A 22,403-nucleotide genomic window follows, 5' to 3' on the forward strand; every position below is an offset into this window, starting at 1 on the left:
TGATTACTGAGTGTAGATCCAGGAGTATGCCTGGGCACTGCCATTTTTGTTCCCAAACACTCCACACCCCCCAAAAGGAGAAGAAAGCATTTTTTTAATTAAAAACATTCATTGTCAGTTCTGTAAAATCTTCTCACTTGATCACTTGACATCCTGTTACTCATTGATTTGCTCGAGCGGGCTCCAGTAATGTCTCCACCCGTCCCTGTCACGTGTTAGTATAGCCCAATGGTGTCTGCTCCTTCTAGGAACACAAGTTCCAAACTGATCGCTCAGGGTCTTGACGAAGCAGTCTGACCATCTCTTAGGTGGACGGCCACACGATCTTTTGACGTCCCATGAAATCCAGTTGGTAATGGCTCTAGTCCAGCGGTTGTCTCCAAATCGCATTACATGTCCAGCCCATCTGATTTTCGATGCCTTGGCAAACAAGACAGTGTCCCTGATTCTTGATCGTCTACAGAGGTCAGAACTCCGGATTCTTTCTCTTATTTGAGTGAAGCATGATAATCCAAGCATAGCTCTTTCGATTCCTCTTTGGGAGACCCGAATAGCGTTCTCATCCTGTTTGCGTAGGGCCCAGGTCTCTGAGGCATATGTTAATGCAGGAAGAACAGTGGAATCGAAGAGATGTGCTTGGAGCTGGAGGTTCTTCTTCCTCTTAGTTATCTCTTGGACGCTCTTGAAGGCGTTCCAAGCCGCTCTCTTCCTCCTGCGCAACTCGGGTGCCAGGTCATTCGTCATGTTGACTTTTTTTTTTTTTTTTTTTTTTTTTCCCCCTTTATTTTATTTTATTTTTTTTAAAGTTGTAGATTTACAATTTTTTGTGCTTTGGTTTCAATTATACAATGATCAGATACCCATCCCTCCACCAGTGCCCATTTTCCACCACCATGGGTAATATCCCTCCCACCCCCATCCCCCCATCCCCCCGTCTCTGTGGCAGGGCAATCCCCTGTGTTCTCTCTCTCCTTTCGGGTGTTGTGGTCTGCAAAAGAGGCATTGAGTGGCAAACATGTTCAGTCCATAGTCTACTTTCGACATGCATCTCCCCTCCTGGGAGGATCCTCCAAACATCCTTTATTTGGTGCTCCCTTCTCTATCTGAACTGCCCTTTCCTCTAGGATACCCGGCTGGCCTCTAAGTTATGGAGTAATCCTCCTGGTGCTGATCTCAGCTATTCTTGGGTATTAATCTCATACTTTGTTACTTTATATCCCCCAGATGAATGCAATCTTTCTATGTCTATCCCTCTCTTTCTGACTCATTTCGCTTAGCATGATACTTTCCATATTGTACCACTTGTATGTAAATTTCATGACTTCATCTTTTCTAAGAGCTACATAGTACTCCATTGTGTAGATGTACCAAAGTTTCTTTAACCAGTCATCTGTTCTTGGGCATTCAGGTTTCTTCCAGTTTCTGGCTATTGTAAAGAGGGCTGCAATGAACAAACAAGTGCAGATGTCACTTCGACTATACATTTTTGCCTCTCTGGGATATATTCCCAGGAGTGGTATTGCTGGGTCAAATGGGAGCTCAATTTCTAATTTTTTGAGAATCGTCCATACTGTTTTCCAGAAGGGCTGAACCAGTGGACATTCCCACCAACAGTGAAGGAGTGTCCCTTTCTCGCCACATCCACGCCAGCATCGGTTGCTTTTGTTCTTTTGAATTTGGGCCAGTCTCTGAGGTGTGAGATGGTATCTCATTGTGGTTTTGATCTGCATCTCCCTGATGATTAATGATGTAGAGCATTTTCTCATGTGCTTTTTTGCCATTCGGATTTCTTCTTTGAGAAAGTTTCTGTTCATTTCATTGCCCCATTTTTGGATGGGGTTGGATGTTTTCTTCTTGTGGAGTTTAACCAGTATTTTGTATATCCTGGATATCAACCCCTTGTCAGATGTGTATTCGGTGAATATCCTTTCCCATTCTGTAGACTGTCTTTGTATTTTGGTCACTGTTTCTTTGGAGGTGCAGAAGCTTCTTAGTTTAAGATAGTCCCATTTATCTATCTCTGTTTTCACTTGCTCGGCCAGTGGCGTGGCATCTTTGAAGATACCATTAGCTTCAATGTCATGGAGGGACGAGACAGGGATGCCCACTCTCTCCACTGCTGTTCAATATAGTACTGGAAGTACTTGCAATAGCGATTAGGCAGGAAAAAGATATTAAGGGCACTCAGGTAGGAAAGGAAGAAATCAAGCTCTCACTATTCGCAGATGATATGATACTCTACTTAGAGAACCCAATAACTTCCACCAAAAAACTCTTAGAAACAATAGACTCGTATAGTAAAGTTGCAGGTTATAAAATCAATACCCAAAAGTCCATGGCTTTCCTATACGCGAACAGTGAGAGAGAAGAAAGCAACATGAAAAAAACAATCCCATTCACAATTGTGCCCCAGAAAATCAAATACCTAGGAATCAGCTTAACTAAGGAAGTAAAGGACCTGTACAAAGAAAACTACAAAACGCTACTTCAGGAAATAAAAGAGGACATGAGGAAATGGAAAGATATCCCCTGCTCATGGGTCGGGAGACTTAACATTGTCAAAATGGCAATACTACCGAAAGCATTGTATAAATTCAATGCAATCCCTATAAGGATACCCATGACATTCTTCAAAGAAATGGAGCAAACACTCTTGAAATTTATATGGAACAATAAGCCCCCACGAATAGCTAAAGCAATTCTTGGGAAAAAGAAAATGGGAGGAATCAACCTCCCGAACTTCAAATTGTACTACAAAGCAGTAATAATTAAAACAGCATGGTACTGGAACAAAGGCAGAACTGCAGACCAATGGAACAGGATTGAATACACTGACATCTCTCCTCAATCATATGGTCATCTAATCTTTGATAAAGGTGCAAGTAATGTGAAGTGGAGTAAGGAAAGCCTCTTTAATAAATTGTGTTGGCATCACTGGACGGCTACATGCAAAAAAATAGGCTCAGAACTCTGCCTAACACCATGTACAAAAGTAAGATCAAAATGGATTAAAGACCTCAACATCAGACCAGAAACCATAAGGTACATGTTGACTTCTTGACCTAGGTACACATAACTGTTGCATTCGGGGATGTTCGTTCCGTTGAGAGCGAGTGGAATGTCAGGACTGTTTCTCATAAGCATTGTCTTCATGAGATTCAGCTGTAGTCTGACCTTTCCACACTCACAGTCAAACTCGGCCAACATTTGTGCCGCTTGTCTAATGTTTGGTGTTATTAGAAGGATGTCATCAGTGAAGCGGAGGTGGTATAGTTGCCGACCATCTCTCTTCCCTCCCATTCCTTCCCATTCCGGTTGTCGCATGATGTTCTCGAGGGTGGCACTGAAGAGTTTCGGTGAAATGGTATCACCCATACCAATTCCAAACGAGATCGGACCACCGTATCCTTTGTGCAAAATTTTACTTCACAGAGCGGGGAGGAAGAGCTGCAAAGTTTAAGAAGAGAACTCCCAGAACGACCAAGATCAACTGGGAGCTCTTTGGCACTATTGTGCCAACATGGGAAGATGCCGTCGTTGAGAACATTGACAAGGAATACAATCGACTGGTTCAGCACCTCCGTGATTGTGTGAGGAATGCGCAGAGAGAGATAGCCACGAAAAGACTGTCTTCGAAAACTCTCGAGCTCATTCGCCAACGTGGCTTGGCGCAAGCCTCAGGTAACCGCAAGCGAACGTCCGAGCTCGCAAAGCAGTGCAGAGAAGAGATCAAGGAAGACCTCAAAGAGAGAAGAGCAGCAGCGCTGGCAGATGCGGCAGAAGCCACGAGAAGCATTCGCAAAGCCCGCTGGATATGCGCTGCTCTCCACCTCCCCCCAAAAGACCTTACAGTGATTACCCAGCTTAAAATACTATTTAAAAAAAGGGGGTTTTTTTGAGGCTGGGGAGATAGTACAATGGGTAACATGTTTACCTTGCACACAGCTGACCCAGATTAGATCTGTGGCATTGTATCTGTGCCCTGCCTGGAGTGATAATTGAGCACAGTGCCTGGAGTAAGCCTTGAGCACAGCCAGGGGACTCCCTCCTTGCCCCTACCTAACCAGAATTCTCTTAGTACTCTCGGGATGTATTCTGTTATAGAGTACCTGTCTCACATGTGTGAATCTTACGAGTTCAATCCCAGGCCCTGGAGGAATAATTCTTTCTGTAATTGGTCTATTACTTTTCTCCACACTTATCCTTTTTAATTCCTGACCCCAAACTCCCATTTAAATTTAGTATTAAATTCCCCTTTTCTCCACCCCTCTTAAGCTTTAGATCATCCAATATAATTTAATCCTTCATGGCATTTGTTATGTATAAGTAGGATATCTTTCAGAACTGCAGCCTGTTCTGGGCAGGAGTCCTGTTCTGACCTGGTTTTGTGTTTCTACCCCAACAGAATCTAGTATTTGATAGTTAAATTTGTGCTTAGTTTGTAGAGGGTGATTTGAGGTTATGCTCAAGACTCTTACCTCTTTCTGGGAAACTTGGTATGTGTTTTGAATTTTGATTTTTTTTTCAATCTATACATGTCTTAAATGAGTAATTTTTTTGAGCATAAAGTATGTAGTAAACAAAGTAATAGTGTTATTTGAAGGCATATGAGATAGGTTATTTGAAAATTGGGGGAATAACTTGATCCTTGGTAGACATTTGGTAATTTTAGATGAAAGCATTGTTTACAACTTTGTTTTTGTTTCCATTATTGTTTATGATTTTGTAAATTAAAGCATAACAGGTTATCTTAGGTTGAGAAAATAAGCTCAAAGGGCCGGAGAAGCACGGTTTGCATATGGGAGCCCTTGGTTCAATTCCTGCCGCTGAAATGGTCCCACCAGTGCTAGTACATCCGCTCCCCCTCTCCAAAGAAAGAAAAGAGAACAGTTCTTGTATCTGCCATCTCATTTATTTGTTTTGAGTCATCTTATATCATGTTTTAACTATTCTGTGGTTTTATGAGAAATTTTGTTTTGGGGGCACGCCCACCCATGCTCAGGGCTTACTCCTGGCTCTGCATTCAGGGATCTCTCCTGGTGGGCTTAGGGGACCACTTAGGGGCGGGAGGAGGAATTTTCCCAAGTGATGCTCAGTAGGCCCACCGGTCCAGTGACAGTTTTTGGCCAGCTGGGCTTGTCAGTTCAGTACAAGAGTCCAAGGATGTGGTGTTAGACTTTATAGTATCAGGGATACTCTCACCCCCACTCCCCTCCTACACACACACACACACACACACACACACACACACACATACACACAGGCCTCTAGAGCCACACCTAGTGGTGCTCAGGGGTATTTGGAGTCAAACCCCAGGTCTGGCATGCACCCCAACTCCTGAAATATCTCTTGGTCCCAGTACTGTTGCACTTAAAGCTGTGTTAAAATAATTTTAAATCGAACCAGTAGTTCACAAACCTTAATTGTCAACTACAGTTATATTTAGTTTAGAATTGAGGAATTTTTATAGTTTTTAGAGTTTTTTAAAGAAGGTTTAAGTTAAAAATACATTTAGTTTAAAATATAATTAAATATGTAGGTACAATTCATCAAATCATCTGGTCACTTCATAAACAAGTCACTTTTCATTGTCTTTTGGTTTGTCTTTGATGTCAGGGACGAGGAGCTAAAAACCGTAGCCTCACACATTCTAGGCACTAGCTTTATCGCCGAAGTCTGACCTGGTCCAAGAAATAATAGTTTACAGATGTAGGTTGGGGGGCTGGCGCTCTAGTACAGTGAATGGGGTACTTGCCTTGCACACGACGGATCTGAGTTTGATTCCTAGCACTGCATGTGGCTCGCCATGCAAAGCCAAGGAGTAAGCCCGAGCACTGCCGAGCGTAGCCCCAAAACAAAACATAAAATCAAAAAATAAGACATACTCTTGGGGCCAGAGAGATCATATAATGCATTGAGTGATATCTATTCCCGACTCTCACCAGGAGTGATCCCTGAGCACCGCCAGGTGTGGCAAAAAAATAAAATACGCATGTACTCTTACTTTTTGACAGCTTACACGCTCTAGGAAGATTGCTGTCCATAGTAGACAAATAATACTTACATTTCAACACTATAGGAGCTGAAGAGATAGAAAGGTACTTGCCTTGCATACAGTCAACCGTGGTTTGATCCTTAGCACTACATGTGGTCACCTGAGCACTGCCAGGAGTGTTTCCTTAGACAAGCCAGGAGTAAGCCCGGGCACAGTTCGGGGGCACTCGCACAAACGCAGACTTGCTACCACAGATTTACAGATGGCCGAGACATGGGGTGGGAAGATGTTCAACAGTTGGCATTAGATAATTGCAAGTTCAAACAGTGAAATATGATCACGTGCCTACAAGAACAGAGAAAACTCTAAAGATACCTAGTGTGAGTCGGAATATGGAGCCGCAGGAGGTGTCCTTTGATAGTGGAACGGCAAAGGCATCGCTGCTAAGTTTTGAAGTTTCTTACAGAATTGAATATTCTCTTACCACAGAGCACAACAGTCATGCTTCTTGATATTTATTTACCAAAATGAGTTCCAAACCGAGGTCTACACGGAACCTGTGCATTGATGTTTGTAAAAGCTCTATGAATAATCGCGTCGCTTATTTTTTTTAAAAGCCAACAAGCCACAAAAAAGACACGGAAGTAACTGTTGTTGGTATTTCTAAATGATTAAATCCAATCCCAATATGTTAAAAGTTGCCTGTTCCAACTGTATGACATATGCAAAACCATGGAAATAGAAAAGGATCAACGACGAGGGCATGTAGAATAGATCCAAATAGAATATACAATGCCAAGAGTTAATTCTAATGTAAATTTTGAACTTATCATGTGTTATTGATTTATATCAAATGATTTGTTTTTGTTTTACTGTTTAATGGGGGAGGATGAGGGAAGTTATACATATGTGGGAGTGGAAAGTATTTGGCAACTTTGTGAATTTTCTGTTCGGTGCAACTGCTCAAATTGTCATATATATACTTATATATATTATTATTATTATTTTTGCTATGCCAGAAATCAAAGCCAGGGTCTCACACAATCATGGCAAGTGGGCTACCACCGAACCTACATCTCTGGGTTCATAAAGTTTATTTAAATAAAATAAATGGTAACCATAAGTTTGGTTACCACACTTAGGATGAGGAGAAAGGGGCCATACTATTCATTTTTAGTACTATCAGTATCTTTGGGGGAGGAGCACACCTGGTGATACTCGGGGCTTCTCCTGGCTTTGCACTCAGCAACTGCTCCTGGCGGTGCTTGGAGGACCATGCGGAATGTCAGGGATCAAGCCCTGTTGTCTACGTGCAAGAGAAGCGCTACCTGCTGAACTTTTGCTCCAGCCTCTGTCAGTATCTTTTATACTTAGTGTAGCAGTATAAGAACTTGCTGATAAGAACAAAAGTTATATGTGAGCATCAGTCAGTGCCAAGGGAAGGGATCTGGAATCCTGCAGAATCAGTACATCTGGCCTCAAGTATAATTACCCCAACCTTGCTAAACAGTTGAATAAAACCATATTGAGTGTCATGCAGGAATAACTGTTTTAGAGGTAACATAGCTACTGATACGTAGGTGACATAACCGAAGATTAATGCACAGTTTAGATTGACTTGGTGCTACCATTTTATGTTCTTTTCATCCCATTCATTGTTGATGCAAGTTGTTCCACCCAAATGTCTTTACAGCTACCACATAGTCCTTCTACCCAGATTTTGGGGGTGGGGGGGACGGGCGGGGGCACATCCAGCTTGCTCAGGGCTTACTCTTGGCTTTGTGCTTAGGAATCACTCCTGATGCTGCCCAGGGAACTATATGAAGTGCCAGGGATTGGTTCTGAGTCATCCACTTGCAAGCTAAGCACTAAACCCCAGTATCATCTCTCCAACGCAAATTAAATTAAGTCCTTTCTTTCTGTGAAATTACCTTTCTGGTAATCGGACAGCCGATTTTTGAGCCCTGAAAGCTACCTAGAGTATCAGCCTGACAAGCTACCCATGATGTATTCAGTATGCCAAACACAGTGACAACAAGTCTCACAATGGAGACCTTACTTAAGGGCCTGAAGGACAGTGCTACAGTGTTTTGTTTTGAGAACATACCCGGTGGTGCTTAGGACTGACTGACTCCTGATTCTGCCCTCTGATCATTCCTGCAGGCTTGGGGAAACTTATAGGGTTCAGGGGTTAAAACTATGAGCTGTGTGCAAGGTAAATGCCCTGCCTCAGTACTGTCTCTACTGCCCCTGGGCAGTGGAAATTATTACTATATTACTATTTTCCTAACTTGAACCAAAATCTATACATAATTTCTATATATTGCACCTTATTTTTTTTTTAAATTTTTTTTCCCTTTTGATCCTTTATTTCCCGTCTTTTTGCTTTTTGGGCCACACCCGGTAATGCTCAGGAGTTGCTTCTGTCTCTGCACTCAGGAATTACCCCTGGCAGTGCTCAGGGGACCATATGGGATGCTGGGAATCGAACCCGGGTTGGACACATACAAGGCAAATGCCTTACCCGCTGTGCTATTGCTCCAGCCCCTGCACCTTATTTTTTTAAGACATTTTTGTAAATCTTTTTTTTTTCATGGACTCACTTGAAAATTTGATTCAATCTGTAATAGTTCTTTTTTTCCTAAGAAACAAAACTTATTTATTGTTGTTATTATTTTTTATTTATTTTTTTAATGGACTACACCCAGCAGTGTTGAGGGTAGAGGTTAGTGGCTCCATGCATACCGGGCATTTCAACCCAGGGGTCCTGCCTGCAAAGCATATACTCGGACCCTTTAAACTGTATGCCTTCCAGCTCTCAGCTGTCATTCACACTCCCCCCCCCCTTATTTTTTCTTTTTAGTCACCACCCAGGACTCTGCTCAAGGATCACACCTGGAGAGGCTTTGTGGGTCATATTTAGTGCTGGGGGATGAAACTTGGGTTAGCTGTGCAAGGCAAGTATATTGGTTTTGGGGCTACATCTGGTGGTACTTAGAAATTATTCTGGCTCTGGACAGGGATTACTCTTGGTAGGTTCAGGGGATCGATCACATAGGGTGCTGGGGATCCAACCTAGGTCAACTGCCTCTGTAGGGCAAACACCCTCTCCCCAGTCCTGTTTCTCAGATTTTTTGTTTGGTTTTGTCACGATTTGAGGCTTCACCTGGTAATGCTCTGGGTCTGATCCTGGCTCCGCACTCAGGAATCTCCTGGTGATGCTCTGGGGACCATATACTATTCTGGGGGTAGAGTTCAGGTTGGCCATGTGCAAGGCAAGTGCTTTATCTGCTGTAATATTTTAAATAATTTAAAAAGACTGTCTAGAATTAACTCTGTTGCCTTTTTTTTTTTTTTGGTTTTTTGTTTTGCTTTGTTTGGTTTTTAATTTGGGGATAACACCTGGTCGTGCTGAGGGGTTACTCCTTGCTCTCCTGGTGGTGCTCTGGGGATCATATGGGATCTGGGGTTCGAACCCCCCCCCTCCTCCGCCACCCCCGCCGCCGCCCCCCCTCTCCCCCCCCAGCAGCCACAGCCAGAGGAGACTTTGGGGAAAACCTGCCTGAGTTCCGCCAGGCCGCCCGCCCACCTCAGTTTTAATTTATTAACACATAATCAAGACCTTTGGTTAACTATTGCCAAGGTTTCTAACCAATCCTTACATGACTTGATTATAGACAATCCTTTATTATACAAATCATCTGATTTTGTTTATATTCTCATGCCTTCTGAATAAGATGCCTTTAGTTTTCATTTAGAATGATCTCAGTATATTTGGACAGAACATATTTGGGACAGTCATCGTTTGAATGTTCACATCACAGGAGATTTTTAGCATACACTGAATTTCTGTTTCGCTTCATCTTTGTAACATCCATACTCTCTGAGACAGTGCTTAACATGTTTGAGATATTCCAGTGAATATTTCTAGAATGAATGAAACTCCCTAATCCTTTTTTACATCAAAAGCTGCCAAGCAAGTTTTGCCACATATTATACTAATGTGTGCCCATGAGGGACTGGGTGGGAGTGTGTGTTGCACCATACTTAACTGGTAGCTTTTTGGAGCCTAAATTGTAGATTTAACATTTACTCTTATTACATTTCATTACACAGCAGTAAATTATTTTGTTGTTATTTGGATAGATGTCTTTTGTTGGTTGTTGTTTGGTTTGGGGGCACATCTGGCAGTGCTCAGGACTTAGACTCCTGCCTCTGTGCTCAGGGGTCTCTCCTGGCAATGCACCAAAGGCCATATGTGGAACTTCAATCCAGGATCAGCTGCATTCAGTTCTCTCATCCTGGTTGAACGTCTTTGCCATATATAATACTGTATATATTATAGGTATACTTCACAAATACTTGATAACTGAGTGAATATTTAATGACTAATAACATGTAGTTACTGAATCATTAATTTGAATATATTTTTCTAAATATACCAAAAGTATCTCGCCCGGACAGCAGAGCCTGGCAAGCTCCTCGTGGTGTATTCTATCTGCCACAAATAGTAACAGTAATGGGTCTCATTCCCCTGACCCTGAAAGAGCATTGGGGAGGATAAGTCAGGAGAGGCTGCTAAAATCTCAATGCTGGGATGAATGGAGACGTTACTGGCACCCGCTCAAGCAAATCGATGGACAATGGGACCACAGTGATACAGTGATAGTGATATTTTTCTAAAACTGGGACCTTCTATTATAACATAGAATAAACTTTTTAGATGGTAAAAATCATATAGGCCAGAGAGAAAGAGAGCTCATTTGTAGAACACATTCTGTCAGCATGCCGTGAGTTTGATCATTGGTCATGCATATTCTTCCTTTACCTTCCAGTACTGCTAAATGCTGCCCTAGACACCACTGAGTGACCATATTACTGGGGTTTGGGGTATTCTCCCTGGCATGAAGCCAAGACTCAGCACTGAGCCATCAAGCTCTTCTCCCCTAGCCAAGCATCTCTGTGAATATTTGTAGAAAGAATGAAATTTCCTCACCCCTCCCCCAGAGTGTCACAGGTTTGGCCTTTAGTCTCTCCCCCTCCCCGACTGCTATAATTGGCATGATTTAAGAAAAAAAAAACCAACTATAATTTTGGGCTGTCACCTGCCTTTACCACTGTCTTAATTAATAGTTTATCACTTGATCACTTGATCCCCCGTTATTCATTGATTTACTCTAGCGGTTGCCAGTAACGTCTCCATTCATCCCTGTTGCATGCTAGCGTAGCCCAATGGCATCTGCTCGTACTAGGAACATGCAACCTCAAACCGATTATTCAGGGTCTTGACGAAGAAGGCTGACCATCTTGTAGGTGGGCATTCACGTGATCTTTTGACGTCCCGTGGAATCCAGTCAGTAATGGCTCTAGTCCAGCGGTCGTCTCTAAATCTCATTACGTGACCAGTTCATCTGATTTTTGATGCTTGGTAAATGAGACAGTGTCCCTGATTCTTGAGCGTTGACGGAGATCGGATCTCTGGATTCTATCTCTCATTTGAATGAAGCGTGATACTCCAAGCATAGTTCTTTCGATTCCTCTTCGGGAGACCCGAATAGCATTCTCATCCTGTTTTCATAGGGCCCAGGTCTCTGAGGCATATGTTAATGCAGGAAGAACAGTGGAATCGAAGAGATGTGCTCGGAGCTGGAGGTACTTTGTCCTCTTAGTTATTTCTTCAGCGCTCCTGAAGGCATTCCAAGCCGCTCTCTTCCTCAGGCGTAACTCAGGAGCCAGGTCATTCATCATGTTGATTTCTCGACCTAAGTATATATAACTGTTGCATAGTTTATATGACTTGGTATTTTCTTGCTGCAGCACAGGCAGTTTTAATCAAATTTAAGATCTTTTGTTAAGTATTGACTACACATCTTGTCTCTTCACATCTTGAGGTACTTCCTTTTCACTCTTAATACTGTGAGTAGAAAGTAAAGAATATCAGTGACTGAAATTCTCATCTTTTTAAGCATCAAGGGGAAACTACCTTTTGATAGTATTGATAGAATTATTTGGGCCTTATTCCCTTTTTGAGAAGCTGCATTGCTGCTTTCTAAATCTACTTTAACTACTTGATAACTTTAGGAAGTCAAAACATTTTAAATTGTTATTTTGAATAAAAAATTTTCTTTTGTATCACAGTAGTGCTCAGGGAATATTCCTGGCTTAGTGCTCAGGGGTCACTTCTGGTGGGCTCGGAACTGTATATGGTGCTGGGGATTGATCCTGTATCAGCTATGAGTAAGGCAAGCATTGTACTTGCTGTACTATTGCTCTGGCCCATCATTTTGACTTATGAACCACATCAAGCATTGTTTGGAGACTAATCTTGGCTTGGTGCTTGGGGACAGTACAGTGTTGGGCGTGGGGGGGGGGGGTCAAATGCAGAAATCAGCACGGAAAGCATTGCTCCAGTCTTTTGTGCTATTTCCAAAGTTATCTTTAAGTATTTCAGCATATCACCAAACAGCTTTTTCTTCACTAACCCTCAAGTATTCGAATTTAATATTTTAGCATGTGGAAGCAAGAGTAATGTATAGCTGGTAGGACACTTGCCTTTCACACCCAGGTTCAATTCCCAGTACCACATATGGTCTCCAGAGCCATCAGAAGTGATCCCTGAGTATCGCCAGGTGTGGCCCAAAAACGAAAAAGAAAATTTTTTTGGTATGTGAAGTTAGTTCAGATAGCTCCCTCTCCCCCACCTCACCTGAAGAATGAGCAGTTTTCCAAAGTAAATTTTTGGTAGCGCTGTAGCACTGTCCTCCCGTTGTTTATCAATTTGCTTGAATGGACACTAGTAATGTCTCCATCGTGAGACTTGTTGTTACTGTTTTTGGCATATGCCACGGGAAGCTTGCCAGGCTTGCCCTGCAGGCGGGATACTCTCGGTAGCTTGCCAGGTTCTCTGGCAAGAGGGATGGAGGAATCGAACCCAGGATGGAAGAATTGAATCCTGGTCGGCCGCGTGCAAGGCAGACGCCCTTCCTGCTGTGCTATCACTCCTGTCAGTAAGAGTTTTTTTTTTTAATTTCTAAATACCTTATAATTATCACAGTGTTTTAAACTTCCTTGTCATAGATTATTTCTGTTGTCTTGAGCAGTTATGAACTGCATCTATTGCAGACTTCGTTGTTTATTCCGCTCACTTCAGCAGCCAGCTGTTCCTTATTTCTCCGTCTCCTCAGGCATCCATATTCCTCTAGACAAAATAATACTAAATATAGGTCAGTTATAGTGACATCTTAGTGTTCAAGTGAAATCATCGCAGTTCCCACTTCAAATCAAAGCTGGAATAATTAAATTTAGTAAGGGAAAGCATTTTTTGTGGAATTCTTATTAGGAGAAAAACTATCCCTCTTGCACCAGAAGTGTTGCCAAGTTATAGAAGGAAAAGTTCTTTAAAGGAAATGAAGAAGTGCTACTCTGGAGGCCTGCGAGATAGTATAGGAGGCACTTCAGTTGCAGTGCATGAGGCCGACCCTGTTTAAATCCACAACACCACATTTATTCCCCTAAACACTGCCAGAAGTACTCCTGAGCATATAGCCAGAAATAGGAATAGACCTCCAAAGTGATCCATCTGTCTTCCCTACCTCCCCTTCAGGGAAAAAAATGAAAATACTACGTCAGTGACCCATGACTGAGAAGAAAAATAGGGTTGTTGTACAGGGTGAAGGCACTTACCTTGCGCTTGTCTGGCCCTGGTTTGGACCTTGATACTGCATATGTCCCCTGAGCACAGAACCAGGAGTTAAACTACAAAATAACTGACACACTGTCACTGTCCTCCCGTTGTTCATCAGTTTGCTTGAGCGGGCCCAGTAACGTCTCCATTTTTTTTTTTTTGAGACTTGTTGTTACTGTGTTTGGCATATTGAGTACGTCACGGGAAGCTTGCCAGGCTTTGCCATGCGGGCGAGGTACTCTCAGTAGCTTGCCGGGCTCTCCGAGGGGCAGAGGAATCGAACCCAGCTCGGCAGGGCTGGCTGCGCAAGGCAAATACCCTGCCGCTGTGCTTTTGCTCCAGCCCGACTGACACCCTGTCCCAACCAAAACTAAAAGACAGTAAAACAACAGTATTATTCATATGCAATAAATTTTAGTGCATATGAAATTAGGTCAAAATGGGCCTTCTTTTTTTTTACTTGTGACCACTTTACACTTGAAACATTTTTTGCAACCCATGGTATATTGGTATATATCAAGCTCATATGCAAGTCAAATAGTCATTCACCAATAGTAAATCTCTGGCTCTTAGGTACGTGGTTTTTTTGCATAAATGGCTTTATAATTTGGACTTGAAAGATACAGTCTAGGGATTAAGGCACGAGCGATAGCACAGCGGGTAAGGCTTGCCTTGCACGCCGCCACCCCAGGTTCGATTCCTCCGACCCTCTTGGAGAGCCCAGCAAGCTCCCGAGAGTATCCTGCCCTCACGGCAGAGCTTGGCAAGCTCCCCGTGGCGTATTCGATATGCCAAAAGCAGTAACAAGAAGTCTCACAATGGAGACGTTACTGGTGCCCGTTCGAGCAAATCAATGGACAGTGGGAGGATAGTGCTACAGTGCTACCCTTCACTTGACTCACCCAGTTTTATTCCAGGCCTGACATCTGATCTCTGGAGCATGACCAGGAGTGAGCACAGAAACAGGAATAATCCCCGCATGAGCTTCACTGGATGTGGCCCAAAAACAAGCAGCAAAAGTCATTTTTCTGATGTATAAAGGGAAAGTATCAAGTAATCAGTGCTAGAGAGAGCCCAAAGAACTGGCATGCATGCTTTGCATGTGGGAGACCAGTTTTGATTTCTGGAACTTGATGATCTCTTAAGCAGTACTAGGTGTGGCACAAAAAATGGAAACTATATATGAAAGCAGGGGAAACTAAGTTCACCAAGAAGCATTATCACAGTATTACTGACTTTTGAGGTGTCTGCCTCTGAAGAACTACTGCTTTCAGTAATCCTAGAAGAATTATGGGGACTAGAGTGGTAGTATAAGCATGATTCAATTCCATGGAGGGCATGATCTCCCCAAGCCACACAGGAATTGATCCTGAGAAATGAACTGAGAGTAGCCTATAAGTACAGCCACGTGTGACCCCAAATAACAAATAAGAAAAAAACGCATAACTTATAAATAAATATAAATACTTCCTTTAATGATTAAATGCAAATGACTGTCCTAATTTCAGTATGAAATACTGTTTAGAAGAAAGTAAAGAACAGAGAAATAATGAAGGGCTGGAGTGTATTCCTAGCACATGAATGTCCCAGGCTTGATTCCCACCATCTTATGGTCCCCCGAACAATTCTGGGATAACCCTGTTGGTCCTGACGCAGCTGGGCCCAGGCATCACCAGGCCACACATCATCAACTGTGATCCCCTGTCATTCCTAAACTCTGCTTCCAAAGACATCCCCCACATCCCCAATAGGTGAACATTTAGAACCAGATATAGTTCGAAATTATTGATATCATAATTGAAAAAATGTTCATCTTAATAGTGCATACCTATTAAGTTGTAGAGGGGGAAAATAGTTATTTTCAAGTTGTTATTATTATTAAGATGTCTGTGCTGTGGTAGATCTTTGGTTGCCTTTTCTTTTGCTGTCAAAGGGCCAGAAATAGTACTTGGCTCTTTAATAATTCGTGGCCCGTAGATAGTAAATGGTATCTCATATTGATTGAATGAGTGTGTGAACTGTCATTATAAACACATTTCAGTATGTGTGTTGCATACTTGATTGTTTTGTTTGGGGCCATATCAAACTCAGTGAGTGATCAGAGGTCACTCATTACTCAGGGTTCACTCCTTGTGTAGGTTTGGGAACCACGTCAGTCTCACACCCAGGATCCTTGACTGCAAACCAGATACTCCTGCTCATTAGGCTACCCTTTGGCCCAGGAAAGAAACTGTAGGTTCCTATCATGAGGAGATTGTTATAGAAAACTCTAGTTCGCTTTCATATAAGGCGGTGTCAAACCGATCATGTTTGGGGGCTGAAGAGAGAACACAGATAGTACATGGGGGTGCTCTAATGGTCCCTTAAGCACTTCCAGGAGTACTCATTGAGCACAGAGACAAGCTCCCCAGAGCTTTCTGAACGCCATTGGGTGTGATCCAGAACCAAAACAATTCCCTGAAAAAATCTTAACTCTTGTTAGTAAACCGCCGTCTTTCCCTTCCTGTGTCTAAAATGTACATATAATGCTAGTTCATTGAATTTATACAGCTACTTTTAAAATCTGCTTACTTGGGGAAGTATACTTGTTTCAACCTTTATATTTATAAAGTTGATGGATTTACCTTTCTTGTTCCAAAACAAATGGAACCAAAATGTTTAACACTTTTTTTTTAATAGACTATAGAACTTAAAATTTGGGGGTGGTGTTTATAACGAAAGTTTAGATTGACCCAATAGTAGGGTACCTTTCACTTTCTGTAATAGTCACATGCGACACTAGTGTATTGGGCTAGGGAGAGATGCTAGGATGAATGCCATCTTGTGCTGGAGGTCCCCTGAACACCACCATAAGCCGACCTGCAAAGCACTGCACTGTGAGTGGCTCCTGTGTACCACTAGCTGTGGCTCACAAACTGGAAACTTAAAAACCTAAATCCATGTTCTGTTCAACTTGTCATCATGCAGTACTTTTGATAAGCCGTAATCGGTCTATAGATGACAAATCAAGTCCCTTACCAGATAAACAAGGTAACAGGATTGCTCAGTTTTACTGTTCAGGTTCTCACTGTCATTTGATTAAAGCGAAATAGAAACTTCATAGAAAAGATCCTGTGAACTAACAAAAAAGGTTTTATCTTTAAAAACCTATATTAATTCAGAATTTCAATAACTGCTTTGTCTCTTAAGAATAGAACTTCCAGCTCTGCGTAACAAGGGAAGATCAGGGTGTCTTTCCTCCCTTGTTACTCAGTAAGAGAAATTTACTTGGTTGACACTAAATTTTAACCTTAATTACAAATACAAGGCTCTTAAGTGTATATTAGAAGGAACAGATTTTCTTAGCATGGCCTAGTGTTGCTTTCCTTTCATAAGAGGCTCTGTTTGCTTTCTCACCTCTGTTGATTTATTCAGCTCGTAACCTAGAAACCATCTAAAAAGGAAGGAAGTCAGAGATGTGTATTTCTGGGCAGTAACTGAAGTAGTTTCCTCTTCCTCCTCTAACCTGGTTTAGAGGCCAGAAAAAAACCTTTCCTTCCCCCCAAGCCCCACAAACAACAACAATCACAAAATACAGCAGTAAGGAAAGAAAAATTAACAGTACTCCTTCACTTCCTAAAGACAGTAAGAAAGCTGTAAGCTACAAGAACCGTCAGCGTAAAAGACTGAAGGACTGCTCTTTTCAAAGTGGTGCTTTTTGCTTTTTGAAAGGTGAAATTACAAAGCCTTTAAGAACCCAAAAGAATCTAAGGAACCTAAGCAACTTATGCTCGATATCAAATGGTTTCTCTGTTGGTTTTGTTTGTACTAGAAATTCACTATAGAAAAAGGGCAATACGTTTTTTTAAATGTGAGGACTGAAAAGATGGTACAACAGGAAAGGTGCTTGCCTGGCTTGGACTAGCTTGGGTATGGTCCACAGCACCTCATAATTGTCTCCTAAGCCTGCCAGGAGTGATCCCTGAACAAAGAGATCCAGGAGTAGGCTTTGAGCACCAGCAGGTGGCCCCAAGCTAAACACCCCCCCCCCCCCAATTGAAGAGAGAACTCAAGGGCTGAGCACATGTTTGGGCTTTGGTTTGTGTTTTTTGGGTCTTTGCCAGGTGTGCTCAAGGCTTACTCCTAATCTGCACTCAGGTTTAGGGGACCATATGGAGTGCCAGGTATTGAACCCAGGTTGGCCGTGTGCAAGGCAAATGCCCTACTTGCTGTACTCAGTCCTGTCCCTGAGCGCATGTTTTGCATTATAGAGATCTCGGTTGAATCCTAGTCATTGTGTGACCCCCTGAGCACTGCTAGGACTGACACCGCCACCATCCCTCCCCGTCACAGACCACGAGTAGTAGCCCCTGATCACCACTGGGAATGCTGCCCAAATAAAACTTTTAGACCCAACTTAAATATTGTAAGATGTGTAGTTTTCAATTAATTGCACTTTTCTGCATCTTCATTTATATCGTCTTGACTTTAAAGTTATTACCATAGTGGGAGGAGGAACATGTGGTGGGGTGCTACCAGTTACATTGGTAACAGTGCCAAGAATTTACCATCATAGTCAGTATCACTCAGTGATATGTACAAGAGTTATAACTGGTCACAGGCATGCAAGCAAGCACTCATTCTGTGAGCAATGGCCCCTATGTTTTTTCATCAAAATAACAGAGAAACATTAAGATTCAACTATGATGAAATATGAAATAGTTACTAATATTTTTGTTGACGTTGACTAGTATTAGTAAGCATATTTTAATATTGTGATAAATTGTTGGCTATGAGCTGTTCTTTGTACTATTTGTTTCTGAGGAAATTGATAGAACCTGAAGGACAAAGAGGGTGTTTTTTTTAAAAATGTATGTATTTATTTTGAGCTCTATCTTGCGATACTCAGGGCTTATTCCCGACTGTGCTCAGGGATCCTTCCTGATGATGCTCAGGGGACCCTATGCTGTGCAAGGCAAGCAGTTATCTCCATGGTCCCAAGACAGCTGTTTTAGTTTTTGTGTTTTGTTTTTGTCAGGGACCACATCTGGCTGTGCTCAGGGCTTACTCTGTCTTTGTGCTGCAGATCATTCCTGGCAGTGCTCAGGTGACCATACGTGATGCCCAGAGATTGAACAGGTTTACTGCATATAAGGCAAATGCTTCGCTCACTACTCTCTCTGGTCCCAAGATAGCTGCTTTTAGTGCTCATTTTATATATAGTCAGGCACGAATTTGTTACACTCTGAGGTGAACCCTGTGAAGTATTAAGGTCATTCTTGGAAGAATTGTCAGTCATATTGCGGTGGTTATAAAATTTATTCAAAATGTGATGTAAGTAGTCGGAATGATAGTACAATGGGTAGGACTTACATGTTTACAGAGAACCCTTACTGGGTTCATCCTTTTAAAAAAAATTCATGTATAGTGTATATTCTCAGTTGAGACTAATCGCATTTCAGGTGCTCAGTTGACATGTGTTTAGTGACTGCTGGATGAGCCAGTTCAATTCTAGAGTTCAGAAAGAAATTAAGAACATACTAGGTAACCCAGAAAAAAAATTTTAGACTTTGAGATTACAGTTCTTTATGACAGGATTAATTTGGGGTTTTTTTCGGGGGGGGGGGGGGGAGGACCAGACTCTGCAGTGGTCAGGGGACCATATGTGGTGCCAGGGATCAAACCTTGGTCTGCTGCTTGCAAGACAAGTGCCCTTCTTGCTATTGCTCTGACCGTAGATCAAGATTTTTTTAATGTTTTTAAAAGAGAAACCTTCAGAATATTTTTTAAAAATCTGCTGAAATAAACTTTTTTACACGTATTTTTTGGTTTGCATTCGAGATCGGTGACGATGTCATTAAATTTCAAACTGTTGCTCTGTTAAACATGTAAAATTTTTCCGAGGACTTTTCTACATTGGTACATTTTGAAAGGAGAGCATAAGATCAAAAGTACTTTTCTTGAAAAATTCAGTGGGTAAAAGTGCGCTTCATTTTTCGCCAACTTGAGCAAGACGTGTCGCTTGTTTTCTGCATGCCTGGCCTGGGTAGATGTGGAAAGCAGAAACTTTCTATTTGCATTCGCCTTGCGAGGGAGACAGTCAACTCGGGCTCTCCGTCTCGCCGCCAGCCTGCCTTTGTCTGTTGTTAGGATCCTGAGCCAGCCTCTATGGCCGCGGCCAAATGAGTAATCGCCAGTAATGTGACTCGTGCTGGAAGTGACTCCATCAGCACCTGTGACGGGGATTAGTTACAGTTTACAGAGCACCGCCTCTTCCTTCTCTCGGTGCCCTCACGCTCGCTCCCATCTGGGCGTCTGCGCCGCGGGGCCGCCACGGCGCGTTTCCACGCAGGCGGCGGCGGGGAGCGCGCGCTCCGCGGACGGGTGGCTGCCGGCGCCGCTCCGAGCGCCGCGCGGTTATGTAAGCGACCTCGGCGGCCGGTGCTGACCCAGATCGAGGATGCGGTAGTGCCCGCCGCGGGCTTCCCGTCGCTGGGCCGCGCTGCCGATGACAAAGAGCGCGCTGTGAGCCTGCTCCCCGCGGGGCCGAGCCGGAGCCGGAGCCGGAGCGGGAGCCGGAGCCGGCAGGGACCGTCCTTGGCCGCGGGGGCCCGGGCGGGCTCAGCCGCCGCTGCGCGCGGGGCTCGGCTGCTGCCGACGCGGCGCCGACGCTGCCGGAGCTCCGGGGCCCGGTCGAGGCCCTTCGCCTGTGACTGTCGAGCGCTGGGGAGAGTTGGCCTGGGTCAGGGAGACGCACGGAACCCAGATGGAAGCAGCCGCGGAGCTCCTTGACCTTCGAGGCCGAGGGGTGGATTTCTGAGATTTAAAGACTCCTTGAAATTCTCGAACCAAGTACGGCTTGTGTTTTCCTGCTTCCTTAGCTCCTTTGTCTTAATTTACATTTGGTTTTGCTGCTCAACCTTTGGAATTAAGGTCATTGCCGGTGTAGGTCTGGTTTCAGTGTCATTGTTTTCAAGAATCTTTGGCTTTCATTTGTTGAGGAAGAGGTTTGTTTGGTAAGAAGGCTCGTCCTTAAACTGGCGTTTCAAGATCGAGTTGTTTTCGGGTGGGTTTTTCGCGTGGATGTTCTCGGCCAAGTGGGGATTTTGGAATTCTTGTTTCCTGCGGGCTTGTTCGTGGGGGGCTGTACTCCTGTCCCCACCCCCAGTTGTTTTCTCACAGCATCATGTTTTTCTGTAGAGCTGCTTGGGTGGGAGCGTGGACTTTGTTCTTCTCAGTCGCTCCTTTCCCCCCCCCCCCCACCCCTAAACCTTGACTTCCAAAATGTTCCTTATCTTCTTTGCTGGCCACTGTTTTCCTTTAGTAAAGATTTCATCAGTTCGTAGTTGATGAGCGTGCTTTTTCCTTTAACTTGGAGCAGAAATGCTCGGTGTTGACTGCTGATGGTTAGAAACTGCGGGCGTGAAGTCTGAGAGTGCTAAACGGTGAGGTTCAGCGTGGTTTGCTTGAGCAGCTGAGCTGTAGCCGAGCGCTGTGGCTGGTTTATTTTAAAAATGTTTCTTTTCGAGGCGGGCTCATCTGTTGGCCTCTTCCTCATGTGAATGGAATGCGGTGCAGCACGGAGCCCCAAACAGGATACAGTTGTTCTGAGCATTCTTCCTACCAGGCTGTGGCATGGCAGGGCCTAGCAGAAAGGCAGGACCTGGACCCAGCGGTTATTTTGGCTGCAACCTATTTTTAAAGTGTTGTTAACCCTGAAAGGGCCTTAGAAGAAGTCTTAACCCATTCGACTTTTTCTAAATTTCGATACTCTTTTTTTTTTTTCTTTAACTAGTGCCTTTCATTGACTTTTCAAGGCCTTTATCTATTGTTGATTCTTCTTAGGGCCATGTTCGGCTGACTTTCTTCTGATGGTAGCTCGCTGCTTCCCCTTAGGCTGTGGAAGTTCCTCATAGAATGATGTCTCTTTAAAGTATTGGAGTGCTTAGTTATGCATGAGTTCTACTTTCTTTACATTCCTGTGTATGTAGGCCCATACATACAGTATTTACAATAGATTCATCATCAAAGCTGTAGGACGCATTTTGCCTTAATATTTTTATCTCTAAGCTAACAGTATTTGCCTTTGAAATGTGTTCAGCGTGGAAACAAAAATAATAGTTACGTAGGCTACTTGCCACTCAAAAAAAATCAGGATATATTTTATTTTAACAAAGTGGCGTCTGAAGTGTTTCCATAAAGCAGGAACAGTCACACATTTTCAGTGTTATCATTCAGTGCATATTGAAACATTTTTTAAGAACTACTAATGTTTCTGTCAGTACTCGGTTAGAACACAGTGATAGTTTAAAATAAAATGCAAATGCCTGAGATTTCTAAGTCTAAATAAATTATAAGAAGCATTATATACTTTGTACTTTCATTTGTATGTAAGTATATATTAGGAATGGCATTATAAACTTTTTTTTTTTTTTCGGTATTTTGGTAGCCAGATTCCACTACTGACTTTTAGGTACTTTACAAATAGAAATCTTAGTTAATTTTAACCTAGAAATGAAATCTTTATCCTCCATAATTCTAATTTAAATTATGATAAACTGTCCTGTTGAAATTTACCCTTAGAACTCTGACCCCCCCCTCCCCCTCCCCCACTTTAAAAACAGTTCTGAGCGGTTCTCTTCACAAGAATGTTTTTCTTATTATAAAATGGCTAGGTCTCATAGGAAATGCAAACCACCTGTATTATTTGCGTAAGAAAGAAGCACTCAGACAGGGGTTTTACTT

At 42.9% G+C, this 22,403-nt stretch overlaps 1 protein-coding gene across 2 annotated transcripts in view; it reads left to right on the forward strand.

Annotated features, from left to right (window-relative positions):
- The window catches only part of JMJD1C (jumonji domain containing 1C), a 177,067-nt gene that overhangs the window by 59,262 nt on the left and 95,402 nt on the right, over window positions 1-22,403 (forward strand). Inside the window, exon 1 of one of the 2 annotated variants that reach the window (XM_056107901.1) lies at window positions 20,388-20,510. The exons of the other annotated variant lie outside the window; for it this stretch is intronic. The gene's annotated coding sequence lies outside the window, so the exon portion shown is untranslated. Of the gene's footprint in view, window positions 1-20,387; window positions 20,511-22,403 lie in introns of those variants that run through there. 2 annotated transcript variants of the gene reach the window in all.

Source organism: Sorex fumeus, unplaced genomic scaffold (genome assembly GCF_029834395.1).
Source record: "Sorex fumeus unplaced genomic scaffold, SorFum_2.1 ptg000183l, whole genome shotgun sequence".
Taxonomy (NCBI): Eukaryota; Metazoa; Chordata; class Mammalia; order Eulipotyphla; family Soricidae; genus Sorex; species Sorex fumeus.